Source organism: Labeo rohita, chromosome 19 (genome assembly GCF_022985175.1).
Source record: "Labeo rohita strain BAU-BD-2019 chromosome 19, IGBB_LRoh.1.0, whole genome shotgun sequence".
Lineage (NCBI taxonomy): Eukaryota > Metazoa > Chordata > Actinopteri > Cypriniformes > Cyprinidae > Labeo > Labeo rohita.
The window spans coordinates 27,807,191-27,821,932 of NC_066887.1; the positions used below are offsets into that span (position 1 = coordinate 27,807,191).

General features: G+C 34.0%; 1 long non-coding RNA gene across 1 annotated transcript in view; it reads right to left on the bottom strand.

Moving 5' to 3' along the window:
• Positions 1-14,742, bottom strand: part of LOC127181495 (uncharacterized) — a 79,886-nt gene that overhangs the window by 22,720 nt on the left and 42,424 nt on the right. Inside the window, exon 2 of the long non-coding RNA XR_007829786.1 lies at positions 6,701-6,868. This is a non-coding gene — a long non-coding RNA (uncharacterized LOC127181495). The remainder of the gene's footprint in view (positions 1-6,700; positions 6,869-14,742) is intronic.

The following is a 14,742-nucleotide window of genomic DNA, read 5'->3' on the forward strand; positions in this document are numbered from 1 at the left end:
GAGAGAAAAAGACATAGATTTTGAGTGTAGCCCTGAGCAATCTGTGTGTGCTTGTGTTCCCTGGGAGGTCACCAGTGAATGGAAATGTTGAGGTCACCTGTTTGTTTCCAGAGTGTTGATACAGCATTGTGTGTGTGTTTCCAGGCAGCAGGAGTGTCATTACAGTGTCCCACCCAGAAACTGAAATATTCTGAACTCTGACATGAAAGACAGGTCTTCAGCTTATCTAAGCACATAATGACGTTCAGGTTCTTTGATATGCAACTAAAATGTATCTTACCCTCAAATCAATGAAAAAAAATCTCAAGGCCTTTTCCCTTAGGCCAGTGAACAACCATGTAGCAACCATAGGACTGTTAGAGTAACTGGAGAACTGAACGAGTTGGCAAAAACAAGCATCATTTTGAGTCAGAGTGACTGTCAAGCATCTAAAAGTGAGTTTTGATTGAGTAATCAAAACATAATTTGTTTGCAAACTGGACATCACTTTGGAATGTTTGCCTAAGGCTAATGGATTACAGGTAGTAATGTAAATAATGTTCAGTTTCTTGCACAGACTGATTGTTTCGCTTCATAACACTTCAATACATTGTCAGAATGACTGTGAGGTGTCTAAAAGTGAGTTTTGATTGAGTAACTTGTAGATCTGTGTTGCTCAAGCCACAGTTTCAGATGGTTCAGTCTGAATTGGTAAACTAATTCATCCTGTTAAAAAAAAAGTTAAAAAGAATGATTCATTCGTGAAATCCCTCCAGAGCATTCGTCTAAGGCCATGGATTACAGGTAGAAATGTAAATAATGTTCAGTTTCTTGCACAGACTGATTGTTTCGCTTCATAAGACCTCAATATATCGCCAGAAGCCACGGGTTTCTGAATCAGTTCTGATTTGAACTGATTCATCAAGTTCACTAAAAGAACCAGTTCAAAAGAATAATTTGTTTGCAAACAGGACATCACTCCACACCGTTTACCTAAGGCTATGTTTTACAGGTAATAGTGTTGCAAATAATGTTCAGTTTCTTGCACAGACTGATTGGTTCTTTTCATAAGATTTCAATATATCGTCAGATTTTTGATTGAGTAACTTGTAGATCTGTGTTGCTCAAGCCAGAAACTGTTTCAGATGGTTCAGCTGGATTTGGTGAACTGATTCATGAAGTTTACTAAAAAGAACCGGTTCAAAAGATTGATTCACTTGCAAACTTGATATCACATCAGACTGTTTGCCTGATGCTATGGATTACTTGTGATAATGTAAATAATGCTCAGTTTCTTGCACAGACCTATCATTTTGCTTCATAAGACTTCAATAAATCATCAGAGTTACTATCAGGAATCTGAAAGTGAATTTTGATTGAGTAACTTGAAGATCTGTGCTGCTCGTGCCAGAAAATGTTTCAGATGGTTCAGCCTGATTTGGTGAACTGATTCATTAAGCTCACTAAAAAAGAACCAGTTCAAAAGAATGATTCATTCGCAAAATGGATATCACTCCAGACAGTTTCTGTGAGGCTATGGATTACAGGTAATAATGCTGTGAATAATGTTCGGTTTTTTGCAGACTGATTGTTTCGCTTCATAAGACTTCAATATATTGTTTGAATGACTGTCAGGCATCTGAAAGTGAGTTTTGATTGAGTAACTTGTAGATCTATGCTGCTCGTGCCAGAAACTGTTTCAGATGGTTCAGCCTGATTTGGTGAACTGATTCATCAAGTTCACTAAAAGAGCCAGTTGAAAAGAATGATTTGTTTACAAACTGGACATCACTCCATACCGTTTACCTAAGGCTATGGTTTACAGGTAATAATGTTGCAAATAATGTTCAGTTTCCTGCACAGACTGATTGTTCCTTTTCATAAGACTTCATTATATCATCAGAGTTTTGATTGAGTAACTTGTAGATCTGTGTTGCTCAAGCCAGAAACTGTTTTGGATTGTTCAGCCGGATTTGGTGAACTGATTCATCAAGTTCACTAAAAAGAACCGGTTCAAAAGAATGATTCAGTTGCACTCGCACGCTTGCCATACAAAACTGATTGTCAAAGCTGTCATGAGCTCTTTTTGCTCATTACTAAACATCAACTCTACTCTTTTATCCACATCTGGCCCTGCAAAGCGTTTCACGGGACACATTGTGTTGCTGTTTTTGATGGGATTTTACTTTGTGTTGAGGCCATATTGAATATCCAGTACCCCAAAAAGGGGTAATAACTTTAACCATGTATATAGCTGGTGCCAAAGAGCCAAAAGTAGGTCAATGAACAAGCCACAGCACAACCCGCCACAGCATTGTGTGTTTGTTTTCCAATAATATGAGGTCCTAATGAAAGAAAAGACGTTTTCGGTGGTAAGGAACTGTTTGCTGTTGGTGTATACGGCACAAATTTAGTATCATTAGACATATTTAATTACATAAAGGGCTTGGTTCAGGACTTTGTCAAGTGTTTTGCGAATACAATGTGCATGTTTTTCATCCTAACACACTCTAAAATATCCACAATGCATTGCTGTCTTTCTTTAAAATGCCCCAAAGGACAACCATCCCCAAAGTACACCACAACCAGATGGCACAAAAGCTCAGTGGATCCTCTCCATGAATAACCAGACCAAAACCGCACTTCTCCATCCCAGGCCTAACATCTCTGTACTAGACACTTCCCTCAGGAATCCTCAGCTCTGTCCAGAAATTCTGCTCACAAATGGGAAAAGCAGACTAGACGCAGAGCAAAACTGGAAATCTGTGTTTGGTTTCTATTAAAGGGAACAAATCATGAAAAATCACATCTTCCTTGATGTAAACTTGTACACTTTGACAACTTCCCTAGGTATATAGGGATCTATTTAAAACAAACTGCAATCATGACTCATTCTAAACTTCCGCAAACTTTTGAAATTAACACGTTCGTGTTTACACCTTAACTGAGTGTTGACACCAACTGAGTGTTCAGAAATTCAACCTGCCCACTTATAATGAATTAAGGAAGAACCAGGATAGACACCAATCATCATAAAGACCAAAACCCCCTGACAATTATGGTTAAATATAGAAATCTTTCACAAACCTTGGGTGGGTGTGAAGCCATGATGCTCTGAATAGTTTCTTGAAAAATCCCAGCATTGGAAATGTGCAAGTTTTCTCCAAATGTTACCACCCTTACTTCTAAATGTCAAAGAGAGAGTGGAAAATAGTAATAAAAAACTAGATTATTATTGTTTGAGCCAAAAATAAAACAAAACAAAACAAAACAAAACAAAAAACAAAATAAAATAAAATAAAATATTATTTAATTATTTTAAAAAATCCACATTGTTTTCTACATATTTTTTTTTTTATTTTGACTTTTATTTCAAATTACATCGTATGGTTGCACTTGAAGGAGTTTCTCAGCGTGGATTTCACTCAATATCCGGTGGCATTTAGACTCCTTGTTGGGAAAAATCTATGGTACGGCATTTGGTTTAAGCCTACACTTATATCCATCGCCACCTATAAGCGCTTTCAATAGCTGTGGTCCACTAAAAGCCTTAAAGGCATCAGGGCTAAAGTGGAGAGAACAAAGACGTGAGTCTTTATGAAGTTTTATTCATCCACCGGCATCTTCCCTTTATTTTATCCTTTTCTTATCGCTAGAAAAGCAGTGAAGACTTGCATCGCTTCTCTTGTTTCCCTTCGATTGAAAATTACAACCAAAAGTTGCACAATGTGGCATTGTATCAGTATTTTATTTTCTGAGTTGCAGTAAAAATAGTAACAGGTTGCATCAGTAGCTCACAGAGTGCAATCATTTGATGTCATCAAAATAACGGCGCCCCCACAGTCCAAAATATGTATGAAACCATGTGGATTTTTTGAATGACGCACATTTTTCTTGGGTTTTCTACTAAATATTTTACTAAATATATTGAGACATCATTTATGTTATATTAAGCCACAAGTCTCAAGACTCTGGTTGCTTTTAATAAATGACCATGCAAAATAGAACATTATGAATGACAAAATGCAATTCTATGAAAATTTGGTTTGGTCTGGTTCTGTGGGCACAAATTCAGTATGTGCCTCTTCATATTCTACTTTTTCTTAACAAAAGGTATAGTATCTGAATGCAAAATTCGTTTGAGTTGTTGATGCATCTGTCTGGTTTTCAGGACGCTGAACAAACGTGGTGTTTTTGCACTGGTTTTACTTTGGAAACAAAGTGACAAGTACCAGCAAGACTTTTAAAAAAGAACCGAACAGAAGGAGATCAAATCGGCTCAATGCTCATTGTAGAAGAAAAGGTGTAGCGATGAAAGAAAGTCTGAAGAACAGAGCGAGAAAAAAAGAGGGGGAAGAGCTGTGTGTGCACACAGTATTCCAGACATGTAGGGTGTCTCGCACTGGAAATGGAACTGTCAACACCCCACCACGCATCATCACTCACACACACACACACACAGCTCCTCATTGCAATGCCATTAAACTTCTAGAGAAAAAAAATAGGGACAGAGAGGGGGATGTGCGCCGTTGTGTCCAAACAAATCTAATTTGGCTCTCCAAACATTTACTGTTCTGTTCTATTTGGGAACTTGTAACACTAATATCACAATTATTCATCAACATGCCACAAATAATCTCAAGGTCACCAAAAATGGCATTTGCAGCCTCTATAATATGATATTTTTGTTTGAAAAACAACTTGATGGGACTTTTTCCATTGGGGACTGATTGGATGGGCAGGTTGTGTAGTAGAAGGGCTGAAAAAATAAGAGGGATTTGTGACAAGTTGTTACATTGATGAAAAAAACAAGGTCAATTTTCATTTCATGTCGACTTCAGTGGTTTTGTCTGGCACGGCATTTGATCCAGTTGTAGGTCTCAGAGGAAGACAGGCCTACCAATTGTTTCTTATGAATTAAGAGGTCTAGAAATTGGGGTCAAACCAAAGCAGCAGTCACAAACAACTATAGACAATAACTGTGCTGTGAGATTGAATGTGTGTCTTGACACAAAAATGCCCAGGAAGTGGGTGATATATGCACAGGAAGACATTAAAGTCCATAATTTTCATTCTTTCAACTTTATCACTATCTATTCACACAGACTTTCACATGACAAAAACCATGATCAACAGAGAAAATGAGATTTATGTTAAGGTTTTGAAGACTACTTCTAGTCCTTCGGCTCTCTAACAAAATAACACTAAAATAAAGGGATACTAATTGATTTGTTTCCACACCAGACCTTTTAACTAGATTTTCCAGCTGTTCTAAATACTGTTCTACACTGGTCTTTTCTCAATTAAATAAACATTAATTTATTACCTGGGTAAGTGGCTACAGGTAATATTGGTAATATTTATAATGTACCATTTATTTTAAAATGCATAAAATAAATAAAATTAAATTAATAGAGTGGCCTCAAGGGGGAATAAAAACATAACCATATGTACTGTGTGACAAAATAAAATAAAATAAGATAAAATAAAATAAAATAAAATAAAATAAAATAAAATAATACACTGACCTCAGGGGGAATAAAAACAAAACATAAACATATGTACTGTATGACATGAAATAAAATAAAATAAAATAAAATAAAATAATTTGGTTTCTGACCAAAAATTCAATTCAATTCAATTCAATTCAATTCAATTACATTGATAATAATGTACTTAAATAAATAAATAAATAAATAAATAAATAAATGTACTCAAATAGGGGGGATAAAAACAAAACATACGTACTGTATGACATATTGGCACTTTTTATAATATAATATAATCACATTCAAGTATCTGCACAAAAATTATTATTGTTTCTGATCAAAAAATTAAATTAAATTAAATTAAATGTTAAAATTAATAGACAAAAGTTGTTAAAACTGACAATTAAAACAGACAATTAAAATAATTAAATTGTTAAATTATTAAATTATTAAAGACAAATAAAGTTATTAAATTGTTAATGTTAATTGTTAAAATGAATAGACAGACCTCAGGGGGAATAAAAACAAAACATAAACATATGTACGTATGGCATAGGTTTTTTTTTATTCTTTAATGCATTCATCGCACCAAAAATTATTCTTGTTTCTGACCAAAAAAAAAAAAAAAAATTATTTTAATAGACTGACCTCAGGGGAAATAAAAACAATTATTAAACTAAATTAAATTAAATTAAATTAATTGACAGACATTAGGGGGAATAAAAACAAAACATAACCATATGTTCTATTAATTCTAAGAAATGATTAAATAGACAGACAGACTGACCTCAGGGGAAAAGAAACAATAAACATTCATATTGGTACTTTTATGATGCATTTATCATACTCAGGAAACTGCACAAAAAGCTTAAATGAGAGTACAATTGGTGAAATGGTGAACTAGTCAAAGTTTTAAAATATATACCTTCCTTTATGTATTCATATAAAATTTAACTTAAAATCTGTACAATCGATACAGTTTTATCATATAATAAAATTGAACCTAAAATCTGTACAGTTGTAACAGTTGACAAAGTTGCATATAATAAATACTATATAAAGAATGTATATTTATAATCAAAATCATACCAGATAAGAGAAGCAAATGACCCCATTCATCAGTAAAATCCAAGGAAACAACTGATGGTTTATGCACTGCAAGATGTCCCATACACATTATCTAAAGGTATGATCTTCAAAGACGACATACTGATTTGTTGGCGGGGTCTTACCCTGGTTTTTCTGCTGAGGTAATAACTCTTAAGAAAAGCCCCTCCATCTCTGAACAGCAAAGGTTTCGTAGCTCTTTATTTCATTCCCTTGGCCTTCACATGCCCTGGACTCAGACACAATGCTCCGCAGCTACAGGGTCACCAAAGGTCAGCATGATTATAAAGGACCTGGAGAGACATACAGAGAGAGAATGAGAGGGGCTGTCAAGACTTTGCTGATGCCACAGGAAGCTCTGCTGATTACTGGTGTTGATGGATTAGATGGGCGGCACCTTCACAGTATCCTGAAGGACCTGAGATACTGACACAATGCTTTCAGGTTCAATCTCAAGTAGAAAAGTTACTGAGAACCAAGTTAAATCATCATTGTGCCCTTGAACAAAGCAGTTAGCCTAGATTTGCTTCTGAGAAATGTCCCCAAATGAAAATTTCATTGCTCAGAGGCTGCTCTTTTACATTTGATGGTGTTTTCAACGTTTTCCTTACACAACTGGTCAAAAGTTTCTGAACAGTAAGATTTGTAATGTTTTTTAGCTGCTTCTTCTCACCAAGCCTCCATTTATTTGATCCAAAGAATAGCAAAAACAGTACAATTTTGAAATATTTTTAGTATTTAAAAAAACAGTTTTCTATTTAAATATATGTTTTAAAATGTAATTTATTCCTGTGATTTCAAAGCTGAATTTTTAGCATCATTACTCCAGTCACATGATCCTTCAGAAATCATTCTAATATTCTAAATTGCTGCTCAAAAAACATTTATAAAAACATTAGAATTTTTTCAGGTTTCTTTGATGAATAAAAAGTCCAGAAGAACAACATTTATCTGAAATAGAAATCTTTTATAACATTATAAATGTCTTAATCATCACTTTTAATCAGTTTAAAGCATCCTTGCTAAATAAAAGCATTCATTTCTATAATTTCTTTCCCAAGAATAAAATAAAATAAAATAAAATAAAATAAATAAAAAATAATAAAATAAAATAAAATAAAATAAAATAAAATAAAATAAAATAAAATAAAATAAAATAAAATAAAATACACTGACTCCAAGCTTTTGAATGGTATAGTGTATAACTGCTGTGCTTTCATGTACTAAATGACTAAAATGTACTCAAATGTGTTTTAAATATTGATAATAATAATAATAATAATAATAATAATAATAATAATAATAATAATAATAATAAAAAAATAAATGTTTCTTGAACAGCAAATCAGCATATTAGAATAATTTCTGAAGGATCATGTGACACTGAAGACTGAAGTAATGATACCGAAAATTTTGCTTTGATCATAGGAATAAATTACATTTTAAAATATATTTAAATAGAAAGCAGTTTTTTTAAATAGTAAAAATATTTCACAATATTACTGCTTTTCAAATAAATGTAGGCTTGGTGAGCAGAAGAGACTTCTTTAAAAAAAAAAAAAAACATTAACTGGCAACAATTGACTGGCAGTGTAAACATCAGCTCACCTAAAATTTCTTAAGATAAATACAAATAAATGTAACAATTGACCCTTTGCAGACAGCTTGACTGAAAAGCGATCTGACTGATCGTAACGCCGAATCTGTCATTTTGTCTGACAAACAAATCAGACAGGAGTTTCTTAGATTGCGTACAACAGTTTTTTCAGCAAAGTTTTGATCATGTCGATCATTTAGAGGCCTTATAAATTTGTGTGTCAAATAGGATACAGTAGGTTTTATCAAAGAGAAACTAATGAGATACTGAAGTGCTCTCTTTTGTGTTTTTTCTTTTCCTAGAGCTAGTGCACCAGCTGGCCAGCATGAAATACTTATACATTTCATCCAAACTTCCTGCCTAGAATACAAACACCACACACACACACCAGAACAATCTTGCAAACACACACACACACACACACCACAGAAGGCTGTGCTTTCTCATTAAAGTGCACTAAGCTATTTCGTGATTGTTTTCTCAGATCATAAGAATCAGTCCAAAAACTTGCTAAACACAAATTCCTCTCTCGGTTCAACTCACAACACCAAGTGCAGTTCACAGACAAACTTCTCATGCTAGTGGATACATTTGTTACTCACATGGTGCCTCTAGAGTCAAACAGAATGATCCCATTATGCCAAACCATGTGTATTGTGAGTTTTTATTGTCGAGCCCAGCTGTTAAGCTCAAAAATAGTTCAAGCGTCACCCACCATCAACTGCCTGCAACCACCTAGAACCTTCAGTACAGATCAACCACAAATCTCTCAGCCTTGGAAACCATTGTTATGGCAACAGCTGGTATAGAAGATTATGCAGCTCAGAGTTTGCTAAAACTAATAACTTTTCTTGTTATTTCATGTCTTGTCTGAAACTGGGAACTAACGACTTCTAGTTATACAATCCAAGAGAAAGAGCACTCTGGCTAAGAACAGACTGTTGATCTAGTCTTGTAAATTTTCAAACAACCAAGTGATACACTACCGGTCAAAAGTTTTTGAACAGTAAGATTTTAAATGTTTTATTTTTTTAAAGTCTGTTCTGCTCACCAAGCCTGCATTTATTTGATCCAAAGTACAGCAAAACAGTACAATTCTGAAATATTTTTTTACTTGCTTTCTATTTGAATATATTTTAAAATTTAACTTATTCCTGTGATTTTTTAGCATCATTACTCCAGTTACATAATCCTTTAGAAATCATTCTAATATTCAGATTTGCTGCTCAAAAAACATATTATTATTATTATTATAATTATTATGTTGAAAACAGCTGAGTATAATTTCTTCAGGCTTCTTTGATGAAAAAAAAATAATAAACTGACTCCAAGCTTTTGAATGGTATAGTGTATAATGTTATGAAAGCTTTATATTTTAGATAAATGCTGATCTTTGGATCTATTTATCAAAGAATCCTAAAAAAAAAAAAAAATACACAACTGTAAATATAATAATAATAATAATAATAATAATAATAATAATAATAATAAAATAATAAATGTTCCTTGAACAGAAAATCAGCATATTTGAATGATTTCTGAAGGATCATGTGACACTAAAGACTGAAGTAATGATGCTGAAAATTTAGCTTTGACCACAGGAATAAATTACATTTTCAAATGTATTAAAATAAAAAACAGTAATTTTAAATAGTAAAAATATTTTACAGTTTTTTCTGTACTTTGGAACAAATAAATGCAGGCTTGGTGAGTAGAATATAGACTTCTTAAAAAAAACCCATTAAAAATCAAAAACTTTTGACTGGTAGTGTAAGTTATAAAACAGAGATAAAACTCCCGTCAAAACATGCAAATTGCCGTTTTAACAGCGATGTGTCGCAAATAACATTATATTTACTAACATGGTTTATATATGACAAAAATGTGTGGCATTTGCCTATATGTAAAATTACTTCCACTATAACACAAGGTGTTGCAAGGGTTTCTCTAAACTTAAAAAACATATATTTTACAATTTAACAATAACAGACTGTAAAAATGGTTAAATGTTCCCTTACTGATGAAAAACCTCACTGATGTAAAAGATCTAATGGAACATTTCATGCAATTTTACAGTACATGCAAAAATACTATGTACAGTTTCTAATGTGATGGTCAATATATTATAAAGGTAAAAAACAGATTATAGTGTTATTAATTTGGAATAATAACACCACTTAAGTTAATAAAAATGCCTGTAAAACTTTAAACCACAAATTTCACTTTGACTTTTCGTATGATATTCTTGCCTTAATCAACACTAATTAACCTAAAGTAATTAAAGAAAAATTCTTTGTGACGTTCTCATTCTTGTTAGTGAGAAAAATAAGGAAGTCTTTTTAAAGGATGTTTGTGAAGGAAACAGGTGCACAAAAACACAATCTCGCACTGCGTGTCACAGAAAGCTCCTTCTTAACCCAGCTGCCACTAATGTATGACAAATGCTTGTTTTGAGATGTATGATTGCAGATATGATTGTGGTCCTGGAACAAAGAGCGGAGCTTTGAGTCTACAGGAACTACTCATGAGACTTGCAGAAATGGGAGAGACAGGCAAACATGAAGGCTGTGCTTGGAATAGCATGCTACAACTGCTACTACTCCTGCTGTTTCGGCAGAATATAGTATGCATACTATGCATATGCAAATGTTCTGTATGCATGCAAAACCCAGATAATCAACTACATTTGTCAAAATGTGCAGTAAACAACAATGTATTTCCACAATGCAACAGTCTACCAGCAGGGGCTAACAGGGCTATGCTAACCAAACAGATGTCTAGGTTTTGTTTTCTTTTTCCTACTGAGATGCTCTCTACAGTCCTTACACATTATATGTACACATTTTTCCATTGCATTAGCTCGCATGCCACGATTGATCAATTTTGCACAATGCCTGAACGCTTCTGGTTAAACTACTTTTCAGTCATTACCTTCAGCAAGTATGAAAACAATAGGAAAATTAGGCCAAAGCCCGAAAATTTTAGGCAATTTAGAAATCCTGGCCAAGACAAGTCTGGAAAAAAAGAGGATGTGTGGTCACCCTACTGCAACACCTGCCAAATATGTAATGTACACTCAAAACGCAACTTGAAATGAACAATATTAGCTGCAATCTCATTTTCTCCTTAAAATTAGACTATTTTTCCATGCACAACAACTTTTTAATTTCCAAACTGGATGCAAGTTGTCTAAATAAACATGCGACATGAGCCCATACGACACAGCAACTGAAATCTTAAGCATTCTAGAATATGTTCCATTCCACAACCCACTAAATTAACTGAAATTTAAACTAAACCTAACAAATCTGGAATAAAACTTGCACTGTTGAAATTGATCACGCATTTGAAATAAAGCTTCACTAGAGTATCAAATGTTCAGTATAAACTGACAGGCCTCAGGTTCTGCATGTTTTTTAAGTCAGCAATCATAACTGCATTGCTTCAAAGCGTGTGCATGCATAAGCGGCAAGCTCAAACTCACATAAACAGGCAGTCACACCCCGGCCTACTGCTACATCAGGCCATCCAGGGCGTTTCCTCTCACCTCTTTGCCATCATCTTTTCTTCACAGTCAAGAGCTCTCTTAAGCACAGACAAGCTCAACTTGGCCTACCGGTAAGTACATTTCTACAAATTATCACGTTTATTTGTGGATTACCTGTAGTGTGTAGGTGTGTTGTGAATCTTTCTGGAAGCAGAGCATCTTTCGTACATTTGATTTCAGCTACCAAAAACAGCGCATTGCATTCGATTTAAAAATCTAACTAAAGAGGTTTGTTAGAACCCAACAAAAACTCAGCATAAAAGTGTTGTTTAGATATCTAGTTAGTAAAATTAGACTTATTACTATTAATAAAGATATCAATAAAATCTGCAACACATGGTTTTCTACAACTTGCTTATTACTTTAAATTTAAGACTGATATGAAATATGTATAGTAGGACCTTACATATATTTATTTTACATATTGGTGACATATCTTCTGACAAATTAGCAAGCAAACAAGCTCATCATGGCTTATGATTAATTTAAGTGCACACAACAGGAAACCACAGTATGAATGTAGCTCGTAGATCAACTCTTAATTTGTGTTAGAATTTACACAATCCAGTTGAAGCAAAAAGGTGATCTGGAACCATGTTTGTATTTAGGACTGTGATTAAATTCAAGAATGACTGTGAAAAATAAAATAAACTGTTGTAGCATCAACCCTGGCCACATTTAAATCATCATCTTGAAGCTCATGTAAGAACAGTCTCATTTATTCTAGTGCTTGTGGTCATGGTGGTACAGTCACCGCTCATGTAATGCCTGCCTACAGTGACGCCGAAAAGGAATAGTTTAAAGTTGGACAAATAACCCACTTAAAGATGTTTGACATCAAGGACTAAAATATCTTGATCAAAATCCCACATTAAGGTGACCTCAAGCAGCAAACTTGTATCCATGACCTTAGATCACGCTATTTTTCACCACTGCCATGTATAACTCAAATCAGTCAGTGGGGCTCCCACAGTCATGGAAAACCTGGAAACCTTTATAAAAGATTATTATTTATAAAAGAAAGTACATGAGTGAATAAGTAAGTAAACAAATAAATAACAGAGAACTAATTTTGAACACTGTTTAAAGGAAATCCCAGGTATTAAGAGACTTGTATGGCTTAATAAATTGATGTCTCTTACTGAAATATATAGTAGAAAACCTATAAAAGACTTGTTATTTAAAAAAATCCACATTGTTTTGTACATATTTTGAATGGGGGGTTGGGGGTGGGATTATTTCGATGACGTGAATTGGTTGCACTCGTGAGCTACTGGCACTTACTGTTGCTATTTTTGAAAATAAAATAGCCTACTGATATGATGCCACATTTTGCAGCTTTTGGTTGTTTTTCAGTCGAAGGGCAAAAAGAGAAGCGATGTAAGCCTTCACTGCTTTCCTAGCAAAAAGAAGAGGAGAAAAGAATGGGAAGATGCCTGTGGACGAATTAAACTTCCTAAAGAATCGCATCTTTGTTCTCTCCACCCTAGGTCTGATGTCTTTAAGGCTTTTAGGAGGTACAGCCTCTACTGAAAGAGCTTACAAATGCTAGAGACTGCTAGCTGCCATCCTGGCAGGATGTAAACATCCTGACGCTTGTCATGACGCTGCAGCCACTGAAGGAGTTTCTTAGTGCGGATTTCACTCGATAGCCTACGTCTATATCCATCGTCACCTGTAAGCTCTTTTAGTAGCTGTGGTCTTCGTATCAGTATTTTATTTTCTAAGATGTGCTTTAGTAAAAATAGAAACAGGTAATGCCAATAGCTCACAGAGTGCAACTATTGCAGGTCATCGAAATAATGGTGCCCCTATAGTCCAAAATATATCTAAAATGATGTAGATTTTTAAATAACACAAATCTTTCATAGGTTTTCTACTACATATTTCTGTAAGAGACATCATTTACATTATATAAAGCCATACAAGTCTTAATACTTAATAAAAACAATGGAAAAATCATAAGAAGTCTAATATAAATATACCTTTTTCTTGGTAGGTTAATCTCTGATATTTTTCATTGGCAAGAAATTGCTCTTGCAATTTCTTTTTAACAATCCTCATCCAGCAATCACAAACGACTGGAAAAGTCATGGAAATTCATATACAGTTGAGGTCAAATGTTCACATGCACCTTGCAGAATCTGGAAGATGTTAATTATTTTTCCAAAATAGGAGAGATCACAGAACATGCATGTTATTTTTTATTTAGTACTGAACCGAATAAGATATTTCACATAAAAGTTGTATACATATAGTCCACAAAAGAAAAGAAGAGTTGAATTTATTATAATGACCCCATTCAAATGTTTACATATGCTTGATTCTTAATACTGTTTTGTTACCTGAATGATCCACAGCTGTGTTTTTATGTTTAGTGATAGTTGTTTATGAGTCCTTTGTTTGTCCTGAACAGTTAAACTGGCTGCTGTTCTTTAGAAAAATCCCACAAATTATATGTTTTTTCAGCATTTCTGTGTATTTGAACTCCTTCCAACAATGACTGTGTGATTTTGAGATCCATCTTTTCATACTGAGGACAACTGAGGGACTCATATACAAATATTACAAACGGTTGAAACGCTCACTCATGCTTCAGAAGGTAAAATGATGCATTAAGAACCAGGGGTGAAAACTTTTTGAATTTGAAGGTCAGGGTAAATTTAACTTATTTTATCTTCTGTAGCTCCTTAAGGGCAGTACTAAATGAAAGAAAAGAATATTATATTTAGGCAAAATAAGACAAATGTACACATCTTTATTCTGTTCAAAAGTTTACACCACTGGCTCTTAATGCATTGTGTTTTCCTCTGGAGCATCAGTGAGTGCTTGAAACTTCTGTAATCGTTGCACATGAGTCCCTCAGGTGTCCTCAGTGTGAAAAGATGGATCTCAAAATCATTGTTGGAAAGGGTTCAAATACACAAAAATGCAGAAAAAACAAAGAATTTGTGGGAGCTTAAGGATTCTTCTGCAGAACGGCAGGACAAACAAGGGATTCGTGAACAACTTTCACAAAAAAA